This window comes from Lactuca sativa, chromosome 8 (genome assembly GCF_002870075.4).
Source record: "Lactuca sativa cultivar Salinas chromosome 8, Lsat_Salinas_v11, whole genome shotgun sequence".
Taxonomy (NCBI): domain Eukaryota; kingdom Viridiplantae; phylum Streptophyta; class Magnoliopsida; order Asterales; family Asteraceae; genus Lactuca; species Lactuca sativa.
Window position 1 is genome coordinate 160,405,572 of NC_056630.2, and position 23,862 is coordinate 160,429,433.

The 23,862-nt window shown below is 33.3% G+C and overlaps 1 long non-coding RNA gene across 1 annotated transcript; it reads right to left on the reverse strand.

The window, feature by feature from the left end:
• Positions 1 to 295: 295 nt before the first annotated feature.
• LOC111881701 (uncharacterized) lies at positions 296 to 1,511 on the reverse strand. The gene is made up of 3 exons (XR_002846920.3): positions 1,465 to 1,511; positions 1,290 to 1,343; positions 296 to 767 (listed from the first exon to the last, which is right to left on the reverse strand). It is a non-coding gene; the product is annotated as an uncharacterized LOC111881701 (long non-coding RNA).
• Between the last annotated feature and the right edge of the window lie 22,351 nt (positions 1,512 to 23,862).

Consider the following 23,862-nt stretch of genomic DNA (forward strand, 5'->3'; position numbering starts at 1 on the left):
ATGAATGTGATATTCTAGAGATTGCATAATAAACACATAATTTTTTGATTAAAAGTAGTGAATTTTTCACACAAAAAAAAAACACTAAGTTTTCAACCTTTTATCCATAAACATGACATGCTATCTATAGTTTTAGAAGTTTGGACTTAAATTGTAATTTTTATTAAACTATAGGGGTATTTTCATAATTTAATCTTTTTATTATTATAAGACATGTAAGTTAAATTATATAAGAACTATAGTTTAAAACTTATTCCGTACTATCCAACTCCAAAAACATAAATATCATTATTTAGCCATTCTTCCATATTCTACAAATCATATTCTTACCAAAAACATAAACAAATTAAAACCTTCTACAATACTAACATTTTTTCTAAAAATAGTTAAGGATCAAGGAGTTCTAACTATAAAACTCTTGCAGCAAAATAGAGAGTAAGCAGATGTAGTTCCATAAGAATTGCAATAAATAAATAAATAAATAAATAAATAAATAATAAAATTAAAAATTTAAAAAAAAAATTAAAAAAAAGTCAACATATAGTCTAGTTTAACCTAAAGAGTAGACTCCTAACATACAGAAAGCTTCTCGAGCCATTCCCAAGTCTTACAGAGCACAAAGTAAACCTATTTTAGCCTAATTTTCATCATTGCATCTTAGTTCTAACAAAAATTATCGAGGAATAATAGAAGCTTTACCTTTTTTATATTTATTGAGTACAATAGGAAGTAGAGAAAGAGATTCCCCAAAGCATCAATATCAAAACCTGAAATGGAGATGAAACACCAGAAAGTATAAGAAATCATAAAAAAAATCTCATGCTCTAATTTCTGTGTTTTGAAAACTATTAGAAAACATAAACAAATAAAAGATTAAATCTCCATGAGGTGAGTTTCTTGTCCTATCCTCTTCGGTTCAGTCAAAATTATATAATTTCCTCTGGTGTATGCTGCTATAGAAGTCTTATACATGTCTCTTTATTCAAGATAATAGTTTGCGGTTCCATACTCCATTCAAAGATCATAGCCTTAGTCCCAATACCTCCATGAGTTTGGACCAACCTCATCAAAACCCTCGACTCCTTCCATTTATCCCCTGTTCTAAACATGTTTGTTGGATTATTATTTTAGGAGACAAAGAAGAAGAGAAAGAGAGACAAATAGCAATATGTTTGTGGTAAAACATTCTTGAAGTGTCTTTCCTTTTCACAAATTTTCTATATTACAGAGCACATAATTGTAAGAAATGAAATTAAGGCTGAAGCCTTTTTTCTGAATTGATTTTATACCTTTATACCGTGGATCAATCAATTGATTTCATGATTTTTACTGAAATGAGAGATCTGCAGCAAAAAAACCAACAATACAAAATGCATTAACACTAAACTGCAAGGATTAAAATCTAATTGCATACAAACATCTTTTATATATTTAAATAAAAAAGAAAATCTTGATCAACTATACCGATTAAAAAGTTTCAACTTAGCCTAATCATGAAAACTATGCAAAGTGATAAGATAAAGAAATTGAATATGATGTTGAATGTTGTGTTACCCATATAAGGGAAAATTGGACTTGTGGGCCAGAAACCACTTGTGGTGGTCGTGATTGGATATGTCACTTGGAATATTTAAGTTAATAAGCAATTATTGGTCAGAAGGAAACAATTGAGTCCGATGATAGTAAGAAAAATCTTATACCTGGTTCACGGTTGTGTTTAGAGCACCTCATCAAACCCACACAACAAACAAAAAATATGGAGATAATGAAATAAACACATTATTTGGTACCTCAACATCAAATTGAAAATTCTAATAGCACGACTTACAAGATCATAAAGATAACACTTGTAGGGTTCGTGTTGCTGCGTGTATTCTTCTGGAGAGAAAAAAATATTTCTAGGGTTCATGGTGTGTGTATTCATTAGGAGAAGGAAACATAAATATGTATGTGCTGTAGAAGCAAAATTGTAAAAGTCGAATATTGTGTTTGTATAGTTTCACATTTTTATGTTATTTTACTAAGTCAATTTTGTGTGAAGTGTAATGTTTAGACTTAGTATATTTTTTGTTCACTCAGGTTCCCTATAAATAGGGACTGAGGATAGAAGTAGAGGATAACTTTTTGCAACTCAAATATCCTTCTGCTTATTTCGTGTAATCAGTCTTTTTCAATATAAGATCTGATTAATATTTACTCTTCGTGTTCATATTTCTCAATTACTCAGTTCATAATTGCATTCATAATCTCGATAACAATTCTCATCAATTGGTATCAGAGCATGATTCAAACTACTTCGATCTGATTTTTGTGTTAGAACCGTTTTGCTTTTTGAGTAGTAATTTTACTCAAAATTTTCCACGCATTCTGGTTTTGAAAATCACATTTGATCTTCATATTTGAATTGATTTTGCTTTTAAATTGTTAATTCGAGTAATCGATTAGCAATTTGTGATCATTTCTTTTAATTAATTTTCAAATTCATCGAGTTGTTTTTAAGCTTTCTGAAATTTTTTTTTATCGTGTTCATCAATGGCGAACTTTAACATGAACACAATGACTTCCTTCTCTCATTTACTTGGATCATCAACCAAAATTCCTATGTTAATTCCTGAATATTATGATCAATGGGCGGGCAGAATGGAGGATTACCTGAATGGAATAGATGAAGAACTATGGAACTGTATTGATGGAACAGTTCAAGCTCCTGCTAATGTTCAACCAATCGGAGCATCAACTACAACTCCTGAAGTACTTGAAAGACAAAATCGTCTGAAGAAGAACGAAAAACGATGCATGAGGGAATTAAGAGGTGCTTTACCTCCGGTTGTTTACAATTACATCCGTAGTTGTAAAACAACAAAGGAAATCTGGATCACTTTGAAGGAGAAATATCAAGGAAGCGAGAAAACAAAGATCAATTCAGTGAAACAATGTCTCGTTGAACTGAAAGAATTCAGACAAAAGGAGACTGAATCTCTTGAAGCTTACTATGATCGTCTGAATGAACTGGTCTATCGTTGCAACAGGTATGGGATCACGAGGTCACTCATGGAGTACAAATTAACTTTCATTATGGGCCTTCGCAAGGAATGGTGAAGTGTGAGCATGATGATTAAGAACCAACAGAGTTTTGATACAACAATTCTGAACGATTTATACAATCAACTGAAAAATCATGAGTGTGACGTTTCTGAAATGTATGAAGAATCGAAACAAAGTATTGGAGGTCCTTTGGCTCTAGTTTCAAAGGTATCTGAAGTTGATGTGAATGAAAAAGATGATTCAGAAAAGGAAGGATTTTTGATGAATTCGGATGATGAAGCTGTGGCATTCTACTCAAACAATAGAATTAAGAAATTTTTCAAGAAGTCTTTTAATCCAAAAGGAAAGGCTACTGATGCGAAGAGTGGAGTCACAAAAACTGGAGGAGAGGAGAGGAAGAAAATGGAGAAAGCTGAGGAAAACCAAAAAGATGCGAAAGAAGTGAAGAAGCTGAAAGGTGACTCAGGAATTTACTGTCACTACTGCAATGGTGCGAATCACTTCGCAGTCGATTGCATGTTGCGAAAGAAAGAAGAGAAGAAGGAAAAAGTTAAAGATGAAGCATACTATTCTGAAAAGATTGAAGAGATACGTGCTAAGACTAAAGGAGTGTCTCTGGTTGCGAAAGGTGAAACTGATGATGAAGAGAGTGGTACGTATCAGATCCGGTCTTCAGGATCTGATGACGAGGAAATGAGGCATCCCACACATGGAGCCATGTTCGCAAGTTTTGAAGATTGTGAAGAGGAAATTTCAGGGAGGTGCTTTGTATCCAAATCCACGGACAAATCACCCATGACCACCAATGTACATCTTATGCTTGAATCTTTTAATATTCCTTTATCTGCTTATGATGTTGAACTCACTTCATTTGATGATATTATGGCTTATTTTGATTCTGTAATTGTGTCTGCTAGTACTGAAGCTCAAAAAATAAATATGCAACTAGGAGAGACACGAAGAGAATTAGAAATAAAAAGAAGCAGAGTAGACAAACTTGAATTACAGCTCAAAAATGTAAATTGTGATAGGGATAATCTTACAAATGATGTTAGGTTATTACTTGCACAAAGGAACATATATTGTAATTCTGCCAAAAGCTTGTATGCAAAATTAACTACTCTACATCATTCTTCGGATATTAGCAAAGAACAACATAGGAAACTTTTACCTTTTCTTGAATATGAACGTGAAAAAGTTGATGTTGTTTCTTATGATTGCGAAAGTACAATTGCTCAATTTGACAAAATACCTGATGATAGATATGCATATGGTATTGTCAAAATTAATGAATTCTTGAATGCTGATGAGTTGGTTGACATTGTCAATGAAAGTTTGACAAAGAGTGAACAAGTGAAAATCTTAAAGAAAATTGAAAATTCAATTCTTGATTCACCACTCAATAATGTTGATGTCAATGACAATTCAGATAATATGAGTGAGATCAGTGAAATTGAAGAAGAAGAGGTTGATTGTTCTAAATTGTTAATCATTAATATCACATCTAAGATCAAAGGTAAAGAAATAATAGTTGATTCGATAGTTAAGGATGAAACTGATAAACCTTATACTTCGCAACATAATAATTTTGATAACGTGGAGGTTGAAAGCTGGAAATCTGATGAAAATGATGAAAACAAAGAAGGTGTGAAAGATACACCTGTGACACCTCCAAGAGTTGTTGTGAATCAAGTGTTTGATAATACAAAAGAATTTGACAAAATTCTAAATGAAAAAGGTGCCCATTATTTGGAAACCAACACTGTTGTCTATCCAAATTTTAAATGTACAGATGATATCATTTTTCCAAACCAAGTTTTTGTCACAACTGGAAATGTTGAGAACATTAAACCTGAATTTATCAAAATGGTTGAAAATGATAATCAAAAGTCATCAACCACAGGGTTCTTTTCAAATCAAAATACCGAAGAAAACAATTTAACAAAAAATTCTTATGTTTTTCAAGAGAAAAAGTCATCACACAAATGGGTGGTTAAAGGTGAAAACGCAAACAAAATTTTTGAAAAAGCTGAGAAATCAAAGGCTGAGGTGAAATTAAATTCTCACGAATTTAAATTGAGGGTTGGAAATTATTCAACAGAAAATAATGTTTCAAAAAGAAAAGCAAGAAAAGCAATTTTTTGGCAAGTTGTGTCTAATGATAAATCAAAAGTTGAAAAAGAACAAATTTCCAAACCAAAATCATCAAAATTTCAAAGCAAAAATACACAAACAGATACAAGTTTTCATAGACCAATAAATTCTGTTGACAAAATTCCATATGTTCGCAAATATGACAACAATCGAAAATTTGAGACTTCGCAAAAATTTGTGAATAATCAAAAGTTTCGAAATGTTGGCAAATTCATGAATACTTCATCACCTTTGAACAATTCCAACAAAGCTAAAGGGAAGTTTTCACCAAAACAACCAAATTTTCCAAATCCTTCAATTTCACAACCAACCAAAGTTTCATATTCAAAAGGAAAATGTGATGTCAATACAATCAATCGTTGGCTTGAAGGAAAAGGCAGACAATATCAAAGTGGAAAGTTTTCCGAACAACAAATAAAAACTGCATTTGAAAAGTTCGCAAATAGCTCTTCTACTACTAGTTCACCATCTTATAATTCGCAAATTCCAGTTCAAAAATGGAAACCTGTTAACAAAACTACGAATGTTGTGAAGGATGAGATTACAATCAATGGAAATACAAAACCATTGAATGACTATGTTTCAATATCTAGATCAGATGATCTTGATATAATGAATTCAGTCACAAACAAAGTGAAAACATGGTTTTCAAATTCAAAGAATTTGTTTCATTCTACTAATGATGAACCCAACAAGTCTTGGGTTCCTAAATTCTTTCAATAAATGCAGGTGATGTGTGACGAGCAATACGATGCGAAATGGTATATTGATAGTGGTTGCTCTCGTCATATGACTGGAAGAAAGGAGAACTTGCGAGATTATAGAAGCCTGGAAAATGCTGGAGTAGTCAAATTTGGAAATAATCATAAGTGTCAAGTGAAAGGTTATGGGAAAGTCACAAATGGACAATTCACTGTAAACAGAGTTGCTTATGTTGAAGGTCTTCAACATAACTTGATTAGTGTTTCGCAACTTGTTGTGGGTACTAGTAGTCTAGTTATATTCAATGAAGAAGGCAATATCATTTCAAATGCGAAGACAAATGAAGTACTTCTCAAATCAAAAAGATACGGTGATATGTTTACATTAGACATCAAACCAATCATGGGCAAACCGGTTGTGTCTTTATTATCAAAAGCTTCTAATGATATTAGCTGGCTTTGGCATCGTAGATTGCCACATTTGAACTTTCGCAACATTAACAAACTTGTCACTGAAGATTTAGTTCGAGGTTTACCAATATTAAAATTTGACAATGATACTTTGTGTGCAGCTTGCGAACAAGGAAAACAACATAGAAAAGGTCATCCAATTGTGATAAATTCAAAAATTGTGGAACCATTGGAACTTCTTCACATTGATTTATGTGGACCGTCGACTGTTGCTACAATCAATAAAAAGCGGTACATTTTAGTTATTGTTGATGATTTTTCTCGATTCACATGGGTACATTTTCTCAGGTTAAAATGAGAAGTTGCTCAGACAATGATTGACTTTATCAAAAAGATTGAGATTAGCCTGAAAAAGAGTGTTTGCAAAATTAAGAGTGATAATGGTTCTGAATTTAAAAATCAAACTCTTGATTATTTTCTCACAAGCAAAGAAATTTCGCATAATTTTTCATCACCATACACTCCTCAACAAAACGGTGTTGTTGAACGAAGAAATCGATCATTATGCGAAGCAGCCAGAACCATGTTAACATATGCGAATCTACCTCAATATCTTTGGGCTGAAGCAGTTTCTACTGCATGTTTCACACAAAATCGATCATTCATTCATCGAAGATTCAATGTTACTCCATATGAAATAATCAACAATAGAAAACCTAATGTCAAATTCTTTCATGTCTTTGGTTGCAGGTGTTTTATAATGAATCTCAAAGACAATTTGTCTAAGTCTCAAGCTAAAGCTGATGAAGGCATATTCTTAGGATATTCGCACAATTCAGTGGCATACAGAGTGCTCAACAAAAGAACAAGAAAAATTGAAGAAACTTTCAATTTAACATTTGATGATTACTATCTTAAACAAACAGATAGTAAATTTGAAAATAAATCAATACTTGTTGATTCAAATACTCAAATTGATAATTCTGAAATAAATGATTTTGATTATGACTTAGTTTTCGGAATTCCTGACAGGGCAATTGATGCAGAACATAATGCTCCTGATAATCAAACATCAGAATCCTCAAAACATACTGATGATTCAACAATTACTACAAGGTCAACATCTTGCGAAAGTGTGGCTGATGTTCGTATGGAGGGGGAGCATCCGATCAACAATGCAGACAGTCAGCCAACTTTCGAGGGGGAGAATGAAAATAGGAATCATCAAGTTGAGGGGGAGCATTCGCAGTATTTGCAAAATCAACATGAACATCATTTTGAGGGGGAGCATCAAGATGAATATCATGTTGAGGGGGAGCAAGATGAAATAGAGACAATTAATCTTGATGAAAATGATGAGTTTCATGAACTAAATGATAATTTTTCTATTGCAGGATCTGAAAATGAAGATATGTATGAAGATGCACCATTAGAATTTGATCCTAATTTTCCACCACTTGAGAAATGGACAAAGAATCATCCCAAAGAACAGGTAATTGGAAATCCACAAGATGGTGTGTTAACAAGAGCTCAGATACGTGCGAAAAATGAAATACTGAATGCGAACCAAGAACTATGTATGTTTAATGTCTTTATTTCGAAAATAGAGCCAAAGACAGTAAAAGATGCTATGGAACACTCAGATTGGGTTGTTGCTATGCAATCTGAACTGGCTGAATTTGAACGAAACAAGGTTTGGAGATTAATTCCTAAACCTTCTAATGTTTCAATTGTCGGATTAAAATGGATTTTTAAAAATAAAACTGACAAAGATGGCAATATTATTCGAAATAAAGCTAGACTAGTGGTTAAAGGTTATTCGCAACAAGAAGGAATAGACTATGAAGAAACATTTGCTCCTGTTGCAAGACTCGAAGCAGTTTGCATATTTTTAGCATATGCAGCACACAAAGATTTTGATGTTTATCAAATGGATGTTAAGTGTGCTTTCTTAAATGGAGAACTTGAAGAAACAGTGTATGTTGAACAACCACCAGGATTCATGAATGAGGAACATCCTAATCATGTCTACATTCTTAACAAAGCTGTTTATGGCTTAAAACAAGCACCAAGAGCCTGGTACGCAACTCTTACAAATTTCTTGAAACAATCTAAATTTAAACAAGGATCAGTTGACCCTACTTTGTTTCGCAAGAAAATTGGGAATCATCTTATGCTTGTTCAAATTTATGTTGATGATATTATTTTTGGCTCAACTGACCCAACATTGTCAATTGAATTTGAATATCTAATGAAAAGTCAATTTGAAATGAGCATGATGGGAAAGATTAATAATTTTCTTGGATTGAATATAAGACAAAACAGGGATGGAATCTTAATCAATCAAGAAAAATATACGAAGAACTTGCTTGAAAAGTTTGGAATGACAAATAGCACGAAACTAAGAGTACCAATGGCAGTGGGAACAAGACTAACTCCTTCGTTAGATGCTCTTGCTGTTGATTTAACACTTTATTGAAGCATGATAGGGTCTTTATTATACTTAACTACAAGTAGACCTGATATTATGTTTTCGGTTTGTAATTGTGCTAGATATCAAGCTAATCCCAGAGAACCTCATTTAACTGCAGTGAAAACTATTTTTCGCTATCTTAAGGGGACAATTTCGTTAGGACTTTGGTATCCTTCGAAATTAGGATTTTTCATTCAAGCTTTTTCAGATTATGATCTAGGAGGATGTACTTTGGATAGGAAAAGTACAAGTGGTGGATGTTAATTGTTGTATGGAAAGTTGGTAAGTTGGCAATCAAAGAAACAAACTTGTGTTGCAATTTCAACTGCTGAAGCTGAATACATTGCTGCTGCTGCTTGCACTTCGCAAATCATATGGATTCAGAGTCAACTTCGTGATTATGCAATCAATATGAAAAAGATTCCTTTGTATTGTGATTCTCAAAGTGCAATTCGCATTTGTCATAATCCAGTATAACACTCAAAGACGAAACACATAGCTCTTAGATATCATTTTATCAAAGATCATGTGGAAGATGAGAATATTGAAATTCATTTTGTTAAAACCACTGAACAACTTGCTGATATTTTTACTAAACCTCTTGATGAAAAATCATTTGTCAGAATTTTAGCAGGTTTGGGGATGATTGACGTGAATTCAGTATCAAAATCTATCAGTCAAGGATGAAATGTTTGTTCAGAATCTCTGAATCAAAAGTGTTCAGAAGTTACTGTTCATTTAGCGACTTCGCATGGCTTCGCATTTATTTTCTTCGCATCCATACACATTTCAACTAAGGTTAGATTTCTGATTTGTTTTTAATGTTTTAATTTTTTTTTGGAAAAACCTGAAAAAATCAAAAATATTTTCTTTTGATTTATTTTTTTTTTGAAAAATTAAAAATCCAAAAAGATTTTATTTTGTTATGTTTTTATTTTTGTAAAATTCAAAAATCACAAAAATATTTTTGTTCTATTGGTTTTTATAATATTGTGTGTTGTGAGATTAGTCCAGAGTTAAATGTGAAGAGCTGATGCTTGTGTCTTCTATGGGAAGGTATCAATTTTTTTAAAAACTATTTAGGATGTCCCTAGAAGCATGCTGCTGTATGTAGACCAAAAGCCTCAACAAGATTCTATGTGTGAGAAAAGAAAGCTTTAATGAAATTATCACATGAAAATTTCTTCCCAAAAGGCTTATATTCGCATAAGTCAACAGAGCTACCTTACTCTTCTCAAATGAGTTAAGAGTTTTCTGTTTTGTCCATTATAACAGAGGTACACTTCGATTCTTAACCAATCTTTTTATACCAAACAATTCTTTCAATCCAAATTTTCGAAGAGATTTTTCCTTGAGGTCTTTGATCAAACCAATCAAAACCTAGACAAATCACAAGTCTGTGTTTATGATCTAACATCATGAGACCGTGATGAAAGTGAAACCCAAACATCATAAATCTTAAGGAATTGAAGGGGAACATCGTTCCAGATTTTAACGAAACTTTTGTTTCAGCACCAAAAATTTCAGAACTCCCAATCATATTAAATTCGCATGTGTGGTCTTGATCAAACATTCGCAACCCACGATGTTTGTTACCCAACAAGATCCAGTTCAAAAAAAAAAAATTAATATGATTTTTGTGTGAGTTTTATTCGCAAATCCTAGTCATGATAAATATTTTCAAAAGCTAACTTGTCACTGACTACACTGGTCATACAAGTAATTTCATTTACAATTTCTCACCTTATGTTAAGGCTGATATGTAATGAAGTTTGAAACCAACCCAAAATATCGTTTAAAAGAAGCCCTTCGATACTTATGTAAACGTATTCGATTGTAATTCACGGGAAACTACACAAGCTGTTGATTATCTCTCTTGATGATTAACGAAGCAACCTTTGCTTGGGGTTTAACTGCATTAATGTCAAATTAAATTTTTGACATCACAGAATTCCAAAAATTTTTGTTTTGTTTCTCATCTTATTCTGTTGACACAATGCACACAAGAAATCCTTGAGGTTCTGAGTAAAACAAACTCATGCTGATGATTTCGCAAATCTGGCATATGACTTCACTTTACATCCCAAAAGTGAAAGAGCCTTGCCTCAATGCGAAGGGTTTTAACAGTTCAGATTCTATAACGGGAAACTTGACAGGTTGTGTACTCAAGATGGTTGGTATTCTATTCGGTTTTCAAGGAGATGTGACAGTTACTTTTTGAAGCATGGTTATCTTTTGCAGTCATGATCCGATTTTCAAGGTGCCACATCGGATAACATTAAATGCATCCCGCTTTAATTTCAAATCAATTTGGGTAAACTATAAAAGAGGGATCAAGAACACTATATACGGTTATGCGAACAGAACTCTCACAAACCTCCAAAGATTCAAACTTGTTCAACTTCATCTCTTTCAAACCCTAACGATAGCTGCCACTCAATCCAACACTGATGAAGTTCTTTCTCAATCCCTGATGAAAATCCAAAGAACCAATTATCAAGTTGATCCAAATGTCTCTTCTTATCCTGAAGAATTGAAGATGCTCATCGTTGCTCTGAAACGATCACCTCTATCCACTGCCATGTTTAGTTCATTCTCCGTTCCGATAACATGGTTATCCTTGGCAGCTTCAACAGCATCATACAACCATACTACTGATGTGATAACCTTCAACCTGATAAACAGTAAACGGGTAAAACTTTCCAAGAAGATGTTTGTTGAATTCTTGCAGATTTCGAACAATCCTCCATTTTTCAAACCTGTTAACTCTCAAATCATTCATATATTCAATGAGATGGGCCATCAACCAGAGCTTGAGAAGATAAGTGACTTTCGAAAGTCTGGGTTGTTGTGCATATGGAATTTCTTATTTGGAATTTTTCTCCGATGCCTAACAGGAAGAATAGTTGGACTGGATAGAGGGAGAATGGAAGTATATGCCATGGTTATGGGCTTGTACTACGATATCAGTGTAGATTATGCAACCCAGTTGTGGAAGGAATTTGTCAAGAGTCTAGAAAACACGAACTCTGAAAAAGGAATTTCATGTGCGAGGTATTGGACTTTGATTCTAGAGAAGGTGTATGAAAGAGAAGGGATTGCTGTCCCTGAGGATGTTGAAGTTGCTGAATTCTCTTTATATCAATTTCCGAAGGTAGTGGAAGATGATGAGGCGATTTTTACTCATGTTGCTCGCATTCCAGATGCGATGCTTCGCAAGGTCTCTCAAACTCACAAGGTCTTGGTGAGATATTTGAAAACAATTTATCAATCGGTGCCGACTGGAGTGTTATTAGATGTTGTTGTACTCTCAAAGAAGAAAAAGCCTACAAAGAAGGATGCAAAAGGTCCATCTTCGCAACAGGTTCAGGATGAAGATGTTCATATTGAAGAGACTTCATCTAAATCGAAGAAAGAAACAATACCTTCCAAGTCTGGGGTATTGAAAAAGATTCGCAAGACTGAGGTGAGCAGTAAAGGTGTTACTATTCGTAATATTCCAGCTCCGGTCTCTCTAGGAAAGAAAAGGCAAAGAGCTGAAGACGTTGCGAAAAACATGTAACGTACTCTAACAAAAAGACGGAAGCTGGTGGTTCGCAATGAATCATCTAATGAAGAGATAGTTCCAGAAACTCCACCGGTGAAGTCTACGGTAAATGTTTCCTTACCAATCATTTCCATTATCCCAACTTCGCAAATATCTACCACAATACCACTCACCGAACCACTTGAAATAGTCACTACCAAATCAGTTTCTGAGGAGGTACCTATTTCTGATACGGTTGTCAACGTATCTGATACGGGGGCACCTATCACGAGTGTTGAAACCACATTACCAATCACCTTACCAATTTCTTTACCACTTGTTTCATTTCCATCCACAACTCTATCCACAACCTCATCAATTTTCGATCATCCACTTTAAAATCCATTTACCACCCTTTTTTCCTCACAATCACCAGAAACTCCTCAACCTTCGCAACCTTTATTTGATAATGAAACTGAAGGAGGAGCCTTTGGAGGTGTAATTGAAGACATTCATTTTGATTTAGAGGAGGAGGATATTCCTGATCATATGCTTATGACAGGAAAGCAATTTAAAATCCTGAATCATAAGTTGAATGCTATTATTCAGTCGCAAGCTGATTCTGGCAGGATGTCTTCTATCTCAGCAATGGAGGTTGATATAATGCTCAAGGGTGTTGAGAAGTGTATAATGGAGAAGGTTGATCAGTCTGATAAAAATAATGAGCTTCGCATTAAAGCTCAAGGGAGTAATTTTTCTTCAGTGGTCCAGGACTTGAAAACAGTTGCAAAAGAACGTCATGTTCTCTTTGTATAGGATGTGAAGAAAGTTCGGGAGGATGTCAACTTTAAGCTTCAAGAGTTGAAAACTGAACTTGCGAAGGAGCTCCGGGATATTAATTCTCAAAATGTCGAAGTTCAAACGAAGATTGATGAGGTTGCTTCAAAAGTGCAAAAGGTTGTTGATGTTCGTATCCTTGAAGCTAATCACAAAGAAACCCAGGAGAAGTTTGATCAGCTGATCAAGTTGGTGACTGAGCTGAAAACGGTGGTTTTGCAATCATCATCTACACAAATTATCACTCCTGAGTTCTTGTCTCTACAAGTTAATACTTTAGAACAAGCTATTCAAAAGGCTCTTGCACCAATTACCAATTTTACCTCTTTACTACCAAAGAGTGCCCCACCTGCTTTCATAGGGGTGCAAGGGGGAGAGAAGAATTCAAGTAAAGAGGAGGATGCGAAGACAGTGGGAAAAGTTATATCTACCCAGATTACATCTACTCTTCCAATACTTACGAAGCCAATTTCCTCAACTACAATAACCACAAGACCGATTGCTAAAGGAATTTCGATTGGGGAAAAAGAAGGAAGTTCAAGTTCAAAACCTCAATCAGATGTTGTGGGAAAAGGAAAAGGGATATTGTACGAAAAATCAAAGGAGGAGAAGAAAGCTGAGGCTGAGGCAGAGTTGGAGAGAATGAGACAAGTACAAAGCATCATGAGGCAAAGGGCAAGTGATCCTCCCACGATGAACAAAAGAGATCATGCGAAGCTGTATTCTTACGAAACTATTGAGTCAAAAGTTGTGGGGAGGGAAATGTATGAGTTCGAGAAGAAGCCAAAGAGAAGTTATGATATTGCGAATTCAAACAATTGTCAGCTAGATTTTCCAATCAACGAAATGCTCTTCATTACTGCTCAGTACAAGATTAGCGAGAAGTTTGATAATCCTAATGATTATATACACATGAAAATCAGATTTCATGCTGTATTGGGGAAGAATCTGGATGAAGTTTGGTCTTTAATGAAGATCAAAAAGGTGATAACAATCAAGAAAGATGCGATGTTTGAAGACATGCTTCAAAATTTTTGTTACTTTGTTATTCGAGCAGGCAACAAGCAATATGACTTCACTGTAGCTGATTTTCCTCTGATGAACTGCAACGATTTGATTCAAGTGGCCCTGATTTTGAAGCATATGGAAGAGAATAAGCTCAAAGGCTCTAAGACTGAAGTGTTCAAGATAGGATTCACACATATTAAAACATACATCGATAATTACTTCGATTTTTTGGCTCTGACTGATGAAGAATTGGCAACTATGGTGGGAAGAGAAGTGAATGTTCCTTGGGAAGAAACTTTATCTCAATCAGCATTATCAAAAAATGTTATTAGGGAAATATGCCTGAAACCTTTCGGCATGGTGTTCTCAGGAAGAGATACGAAGGGGAAGCCCAAGAAATTCTTGTTTAAAGTCTCAGAGGTGGAAAGATATACTTCTTCGCAATATACGCACGTTATTGTTCGTATGAACAATTGCAAGAAGAACAATGAAGGAGACAAGAAGGATCTCAAGAAGGTGATTTCCTAGTATGGAGAAGTGCGAAAGACAATTCACTTTGTTGTTCAAAAGCTTATGGACTGAATAGCATCGACTGTTTACAAAGGGGGAGATTGTAGAAGCAAAATTGTAAAAGTCGAATATTGTGTTTATATAGTTTCGCATTTTTATGTTATTTTACTAAGTCAATTTTGTGCGCAGTGTAATGTTTAGACTTAGTATATTTTTTGTTCACTCAGGTTCCCTATAAGTAGGGACTGATGATAGAAGTAGAGGATAACTTTTTGCAACTCAAATATCATTCTGCTTATTTCGTGTAATCAGTCTTTTTCAATATAAGATCTGATTAATATTTACTCTTCGTGTTCATATTTCTCAATTACTCAATTCATAATTGCACTCATAATCTCGATAACAATTCTCATCATGTGCGTAGATCGATGGATATTTATAATCAAAGAGCATTCCTTTGTTTTACAGTGGTCAACATATCCATCGATCCTAGACACTAAACTGAAGCAGAAAATCAAAACATGGACATTAAATCAAATAAACCAAAAATCCAAAACGAAACAAACACTCAAAATTTAGTTTACCTAAAAAAATAAATTGATAGAACCTGTTATGTGACTTTCATCGATGAGGACTACTACATTGGTGGTGGCGGTGTTTAGGTGGTGCATAGAAAGAAGAAGGTGAGTGTTGTGGCCAGGGTTTATGAGTGAAAGCGATAGAGCAGGGAGATTGAAAGGGTAGATTTAACCCTAGTAGATTGGAATTGTTCGTGATGACGACGAAGGCAAATGGGCGCTATATCCAGAATTTATAAACAGAGAACGCCAAGATATGGAAGAAATACCGAGAAATGGGAAGGAAATCGTCAAAACAATAGACGATATATGTGAAATCTTACCATTATAAGCACCAAAATTTTCAAACTACTGAATATTTCTTTATATGTTGCAAGTAGAACCATCTCAAGAACCACCTGTAGTTGATCTTCGTGGTGGCAATTAGGGCTTTTTAGAGAAACAAAGAGATGCTGACAATGGAAAGGATAAACTATGATGGTGCTCAGGTGGGGGTTAGTAATGACGGTGAAACATCACAATCCAATATGCTTGATCAAATCCTCCCTTTATCCCCACCAATATGAACCAGAATTCGCCGATAAAGGAGATACTTTCTAGCGATCCGGCCGTGGGGAAGAGAAGGTGGCGGTAGTGATTTGGAGAAGAGAAACATAGGGATAGAAATCAAGAAAGAACCATCCATGGCACATCTGAAACATATCTAAAACATACTAACATCGTGTAGGTAACAACAATTCTCTATTTGTTGGAATTGTTTCCAGAGGTGGTGCCAATGTTTCTTTATAAACATATGAGAAACAAGAGAAAAGGGACTTAAATCCCTTATTTCAAGGAACAAATCCGGAATAAGTCTTCATTTTGACTGATTCAGTCTCATTCAGGTGGAGATTTTTAAGGGATAAATGTGAGACCATTTATTCAATCGTTTGACTAAATAAGATTCAATGCATAAATTTATTGTACAACTCGTATTTGATCTTGTACCTCTTAAAATTCAACAAAACTTTCTAAATGCTTATTAAGGTATATATATATATATATATATATATATATATATATATATATATATATATATATATATATATATATACACTAAAACTCTAGCTTTTGTTTATAACTTTGATGTTAGCTAATAAAATAATAACATCAGTTAGAAAATTGACCGATAAGACATATGAAAATATAAAATAACATAAAAAATATTTATATATATTATTAAAAAATAATCAAATTGTATAAAATATAATTAAAATATATCAAAATTTTTCATCATATTATAATAGAAGCTTTTCCAATCACTTTTAGGTTTACAGTAGATTATATGCATTTCATATCATATTTGCAAGATCATTATTTCTATACCTTTTTAATCTATATTTTTTGTGCATTAATAACGATAGTAAAATATTCTTAGATATTTTGACAATATATTTTTTTTCATCCAAAACATCAATACATTTTGAATTTCTTTAATTTTTTGAACAAACTTTGGGTCTTTCGGCCCAAATTTACTAAGCCCAAATGTTACCCTTTTTCCATGATGGTCGACGGATTTTGAAAAGAAAAAAAATTAAGGTATGTGTTGATCACTGGTAAAAAAGAGAAGCATGCCTTCAATTAGTTTTATGCAATATTAGTTATGTATAAATAGTAATTGTACAACAATTCATTATAACACTAGGTATCAAATTCGTGTATTATACGAGTTGATTTAAAAAAAGATTAAACATTAAATTAAACTATAAAAAAAATATTTTTTAATGTACAACTTTAAAATAAGAAAGAAAAACATATTTATTGCAATTTAATATCATACTAGGTGTGAGACCCATGTATTACATGAGTTTATTTAAAAAAAATTAAATATAAAATTTTAACAATTTGAAAACTTTAAATTTATAAGAAAAATAAGAAATTTTTTGAATTATTAAAATTAATGAGACTTTAATGCATTAGATACATTGCATATATAAACCATTTTCTAATAAATACCTTACATATATATTACCTTATATATTAAATGTGGATTTTAATTTAATAAAATCAAAAATACAATAAAATGACAAGTGGAAAATAGAAAAATTTAAAATTTCTAGAAAATGCCATGTGTCCAAATGAATGAGAAGAGTACATGTGGCAAAGTCATTTTCATTTATTAGGGTAGATATATATATATATATATATATATATATATATATATATATATATATATATATATATATATATATATATATATATATATATATACTAGGTGTGAGACCCATGTATCACATGGGTTTATTTAAAAAAAATTAATATAAATTCAAAATATTTGAGAAGTTTGAATTTATAAGAAAAATGAAAATTGAATTATAAAAATTAAAGTGTTTTTTTTTTCTCTTTTAAATTTAAACAAATAACTTAAATAAATAAATAAAGGAAATAAATGAAACTTTAATTTAGTAATTTTGAAATTAGAAGGAAAGTCCATTAATAAAATTGATATGCATTTATTATTAGATTTAAATAATATTTGACATTTAATAAAATTGAAAAACCATAAAATAACAAGTGGAATAAAAATTAACTTAAAATTACTATAAAATTACATGTGGCAAATTGAATTAGATTATGACAAGTGACAAAAAAAACCTTCATTTATTAGAGTATATATATATATATATATATATATATATATATATATATATATATATGATATTTAATACTTTACATATATAAATATATGACTTTAATTTAAAAAAATGAAACAAATCAAAAATTGACAAGTGAATAATATTTATTTTAAAAATACTACAAAATAACAAGTGTCAAACTTATAAGAGATTGACATGTAACAAAAAAACATTCATTTATTAAGAAGGATAAATAATATTACCAAAGGTACACTTGGAAACATATGATAAAATAACTTATGAATTTACGAAGCTATGTTAACTATCTAATTAAAAACCAGCTTATAAATTACTTTATTATTTTCATCAAAAACTAAATAACAATAAATTCAAAAAATAAATTAGTTTATATGTACGGAACAAAATCTAATTAAAAATATTCCTGCAGTTTTCTACATTTAACCCTTATCACAATCATTTGTTTTTTAACCAAACTGGTAACAGAAAAATAAAACATATAATATTTTATAAGATGCAATTATCAAAACATTATAAATGAATTACGGTAATCGGATCTTTAAATTATATAATCACACAAGATCTCACACGAGAAAGCAAACTTGATCTTTTTCTTTGACTTCGATAAAGAGATAATAAAGTGTTTGATCGTTAGTGTTAAAAGAAATCAAAATAATACAACAAAACTTTGATTCGCTGCTTACCCTTTTTAAACTTTATGTTTTTAAATTACAGAAATTAATGCTTTTGCTGACTAGTTTTCGATTTTTTTTTAATTTGTCTTTGTTAATTATTTGCATGTTATTGTTTTTTATAATGGCGGAGCAATTTTGATACGATGTTATAAACAGTATGGACAGTAGCGGACGCAGAACATTTGAAGAGGGGTGTCACTCGTATATGAAGGTGGTGCACCTAACGCGATTTTTTTATTTTTTTTATTAATATTTTTACACTACGGGGCGGAATCGGAGCAGTGACACATGACCCCAAATGCTCTTCACAGGTCTGCCACTGAGTATGGAAATTCAAAATTGTAATTATAAACAGTTTTTTTTAATATTTAAAGTCGTAAATCGGAAAAACTATAACTTAAGCAATAGTTACAATTAAATCCACTTAGGTTTCACGTCTTGAAATCGATCAACGATATTATTATCAAGAATTTTTAGAAACACGTCATTGTAAATAAAAGTGACCAAATAATTATTTAAAACTTGATCATCCATGTTATTCCGCAACTTATTCTCCTTTCACTTGCTATAGAAACCGAAAAATATATATTTTATGTAGTTATCCAATTTCATACATTAAAAATATGGTACTATCCCTTTAATTGACGGGATACAATAACATAAAACATGTTAACAAATAATTTGTTTTTTATATATAAAACAATTTTTTAAAAATGTTGGTATCTCAAACGCCGCATGTAGCTCAACCACTGGTTTCTTAGCTAGGTTTGACTGGTCAACCCAACCGGTGTGCATGAAATGTTGTAAAATAACTCATTAGAATGACTTTTAGACTAATCTTGTAATGTATATTACATACTATGTATAATTTAATATTTTTATCATAATGTTTCTGTAATGACATATAAGGTCTTTAGTATATGTAATATGATAAATACGACATTTGTTAATAACGTGAGAAACTTCTTTTGAATGGTTCTAATTCTTTCAACTAAGACGTAACTAATGAAATTATGGCCTAAGAAATGAACAACCAAGTTGAGACTCATTGGTATTTCTTACGTTCAAACATTACCTATAAACACCATTATCAAGAGAATGAAATGTAAGATAATCTCTTCATTAGAAAGTCAATAAAGACACAATTACCAGAAGAAATGTATCAAAACATGTCATCATCTTCTTTAGAGTTAACACTTCCATGCATGTCTCCGCGTGAAATCGCTCTTGATTATGTTTTTAAGATTAACATCTTTTATCAACCCATGTGCCCATGTTTGTAACGTCTCTATTTGTGAGCACCTTATTCAAAACCAACATATCAAATGTTTATAATGTTGTTTGCGTCTTCCATAAACAAGAAATAATAGAGGTGCCGCATAATAACTTGTGTCAAAAAATATATATATGTAATATATATAATATGATTATATCAATTTAAAAGAAAGAGGATTAGTTCACAATTAATGGGTTAATTATATACAAATTATGAGGCTTAATGATCAAATCCGTCACCTTGATTGGGCCAGTTAAATACGAGCAAATGAAAGGGTTTCGCTGGTTATAGACTTAGGCATTATATATATAGCATGAAAAATCAAGTGGAAACCCCACTGGAATTGTGAAAAAAGACGAAGAATCAAGGGAGAAATCAGGTGTCCAAGTTCTTGAAGATTTTCGGAGTGCCTCTTGAAATTAATGTATGATTTATCATTTTCAGCTTGTTATAGTTGCTATAGTAGGCGTATATGGTCGTGCTACTTGTTTTGGTTCCACTTAGGGTGTCCATTTGGCTGATAATACTATAAGACAAAATTGCAAAAATGGTCCCTGTGGTTGTCAAAATTATTTGTTTTTGGTCCAAAACGAAATGTTGATGCATCACTGGTCCAAAATTGGATCTTTTTAGTGATTTTGGTCCCTATCCACTTAAAAAGACAATTATACCATTTATATTTGTTTTTCTTATTTTAAGTAATTAAAAATTAGAGAATGACTCTCTCTCTCTCTCTCTCTCTCTCTCTCTCTCCCTCTCGTGAAGAATACAAATTATCATCTTCTACCCCTTTATCAGTGTCGTCGTAGCCGTCCCCGGTGATGGAAGATGTTAGGCGTCATCCCCCGCCTCATTCCCCCAAAATCCATTGGTGAAAATCCCCATTTTTCAGTGGATCGATCCACAACATGTGTATGAAAATAGAAGATGCAAACATGTTTGATTTCCCACTTCTCTACCATCAAATCGTCAGCCACCACCAGATGCAAACTACGATTTGGTTCCCGATCTTGTTTCCACTTCTTTCTTCCTTAGATTTCATTAGATCCACCACTTTGATTACCTGGAAACTGATTTGAGTTTTGTTATTGATTTTGGTTTAGTTTTCTCTCCATTACCCTTCCAGCTTGCCCTTGAACCGATAGTCGGTGAGGAAGAAGATGATGTGGTGGTTGGTGTGATCTACAAAGTGGATGGACGGAAGGCGTTTCCGAGGGAGCAATTTAAGCAGCAACAGTCGTGCAGGGGAGGGCTTTCGGCAGTGGTGCTCGAACGGAGGAGGTGAGGTATGCGAGGGATGGCACCGGTGATGATGGGGACTACCCACCACAGCAACGGTGACGAGCGGTGGTTGCATATCAGTTCTGCTGCTTCTGTCTTTCCAATGATTGACAAGGAAGAGAAACAGTAACAACAGTGGATGGTTGTGGAGATGTTCAAGGTTGGGCTTGGTCGACCAAAATAGTGGCGGCAATGGGTGGTGTCGGGCAGTAGGAAGTGGTGGAGTGTGACCGGAGCAAGGCGGAGGAGGGTCGGTAGTCACTGATCGTCGGTGAATCAAGAACTTGAGGGAATAGGTTGTAATGTTGTATGAAGTCAGATATGAGAGAGAGAGAGAGGTTATTTTCTTTTTATTTTTTAATGAAAATAATAATAAAATGCTAAAAATAAATAAAAAAGAATTATCAAAGGGCATATTCGTCATTTCAAGTTGGGTCAGGACTAAAAACACACAAAAATGCCAACTATAGGGACCAAAATCACACAAAATATCTAAAATTGGACTAGTGGTGCACCAACATTTCGTTTTGGACTAAAACTATAGAATTTTGCCAACCACAGGACCATTTTTGCAATTTTGTCTACAAATTGATAAGGATTTTAAATGAAACACATTGGATGCAATAAAAGATTTTATTTATCTTAATTTGATTTTGTTTTTGATGCTTAATTGTGGATATGCGACTGATAAGAAATGGAGATATGGTTATTTAATATCTTTATTTGTTAATTATTGGTTGTTGAGAAAAATCGAAGTCGTTGTACTTACAAAAATGGCAGAAAAAGAAAACAAATGCCGGGTCAGGAAGACAGGAAGACAGTTTATCGGGTCTTTTTTGTTGGGCGGATTAAAAGTTGGCCCATGGTCAGTTCCCATTATTAGCCGTATATATATTCTTTCAAAATAAATAAAAAATACATATTCAATCCTTCTATTTTCCTAATTTGTTTGATTTTGAAATGTGACAAATGACATGTGTGTGTTTCATTTAAATTGAAATCTGATGTTGCTGGTTAGGTCCCTGTAGTTTGGCGACTTGTTTTTTTTGTAGCATAACAAGAATTTAACTTTAAGATATTTAAGTTCCTAAATTGTTTTTAAATGTTTGATAAATTAAAACACACAATTTTTTTTCATATATTTATATTAAGGTTTTTTATACAATGATAATTTAAAGGAGAAGGCTTTCGTAGTTCGATAATGACGCAATATACTATTTGGATCAAAAATTAATATCAACCCTATGAATAATAAAAATTGTATAGTTATTGATTGGACGAACGAGATAAATGAATAGTGGAACCAAACGAGCACATAGAGAGTGTTTTCTAGAAGGGAGTCTTAGAAAATATGTTGGTGGAATGTAGGGTGCGTGTAGCGTGTCAAACTTTGGTTAAGACCTAAACGCCAACCAGGTGAGTTTCGTGTGAATTTTGTGGTTGCTTGCATGAAAAGTTGATTTCAAATTAATTGCAATTACATGTTACTCTTGTTATTGCTATGATTATTTGTGTGAATTTTATGATTTATTTCATATAAAAGGGTGAAAATGGTGGATAACATATATATAGGGAACATGTGTATTTACACGGTCTTATTATTAGTCGTCGTACAGGGTGTTAGTACGCGGCGGAGAGCTTACGCTCTGTTTATCTAGCCGTAAACATATTTGTTGTGCCCGACGGAGGGACTTGTTCCCTGAAAATGACAGTAGTTCCCTAATGTGTCATCAAGGGTGGAAAGAAATGAAAAGAATTATATTGATAAATTGTTGCATTATTTTTATTTTATTGACGTCAATATGCATGAAAACCACGAACTCACTAGGCCCTAGGCTTACCCATTAGAATCTTTAAATGCACGCAACCCATGAAATAACGTAGCAAGTGGCAGTGGGAATGGAAATGATAAAGTTCAGACTTGAAGAAGGCGACAAGTTTTGAGGAAGACGTAGCGCACCAAGTGTTCAATTAAATTTCTATTCGTTTCCGCTATTATTATTAATAATTACATTAGTATTGAATCTTGATTTTTGGAGGTTTTGGGACTATGTTAAGTTATATTTATATTTGAAATTTGGGGCGTTAACAAGTTGGTATCAGAGCGGTTTAAGCAGATTAATCGTTGTTTAAACGCCTAAGCTTAAATGGGAGGAGCGGTACATCGCCTAATCTGGAATGCGTCTCGTTTCTAGGTACTATGGATCATGGAAAGGCAATCGTCGATGGTGGGGTGTCAGTTGAGGGTACTAGTGGGTTACTTCCCCACGAGAAGTTGAAGACCGAGTTAGAGCTCTCTGATTCGGAAGACATTCTGGAACCAACGACTCCACTCAGCCTCTCTCAACGGGATGAAGAAGACGAGGATGTGGAATCCGAGGTGGAGCCCGAATAAGATCCTGAGGAGGAGCCCGAAGAAGACCCTGATGAGGAACCCAAATGCTAGTCGTGGACGGGGCCAAGGAAGGGGTAGGGGTAGAGGAAGAGGCCGAGGGGATTTTACAACACCGATACCTGTACAATCGGCCCATGGTAGCTCTGGATCCCAACGCGGTCGAGGTCGAGGTTGAGGTCGTGGAAGGGGTCGTGCGGCAAACACGATCACTAGAGAAGAGTTGGCTGATGAGATTGCTCGAGCAATTCGAGACACCTTACCAGATGTAGTTGCTCAGGCACGAGAAGCAATAATGGGTGAGTATGAAGGTAACTTGGGTGGAGGTGAAGAGGACTACGA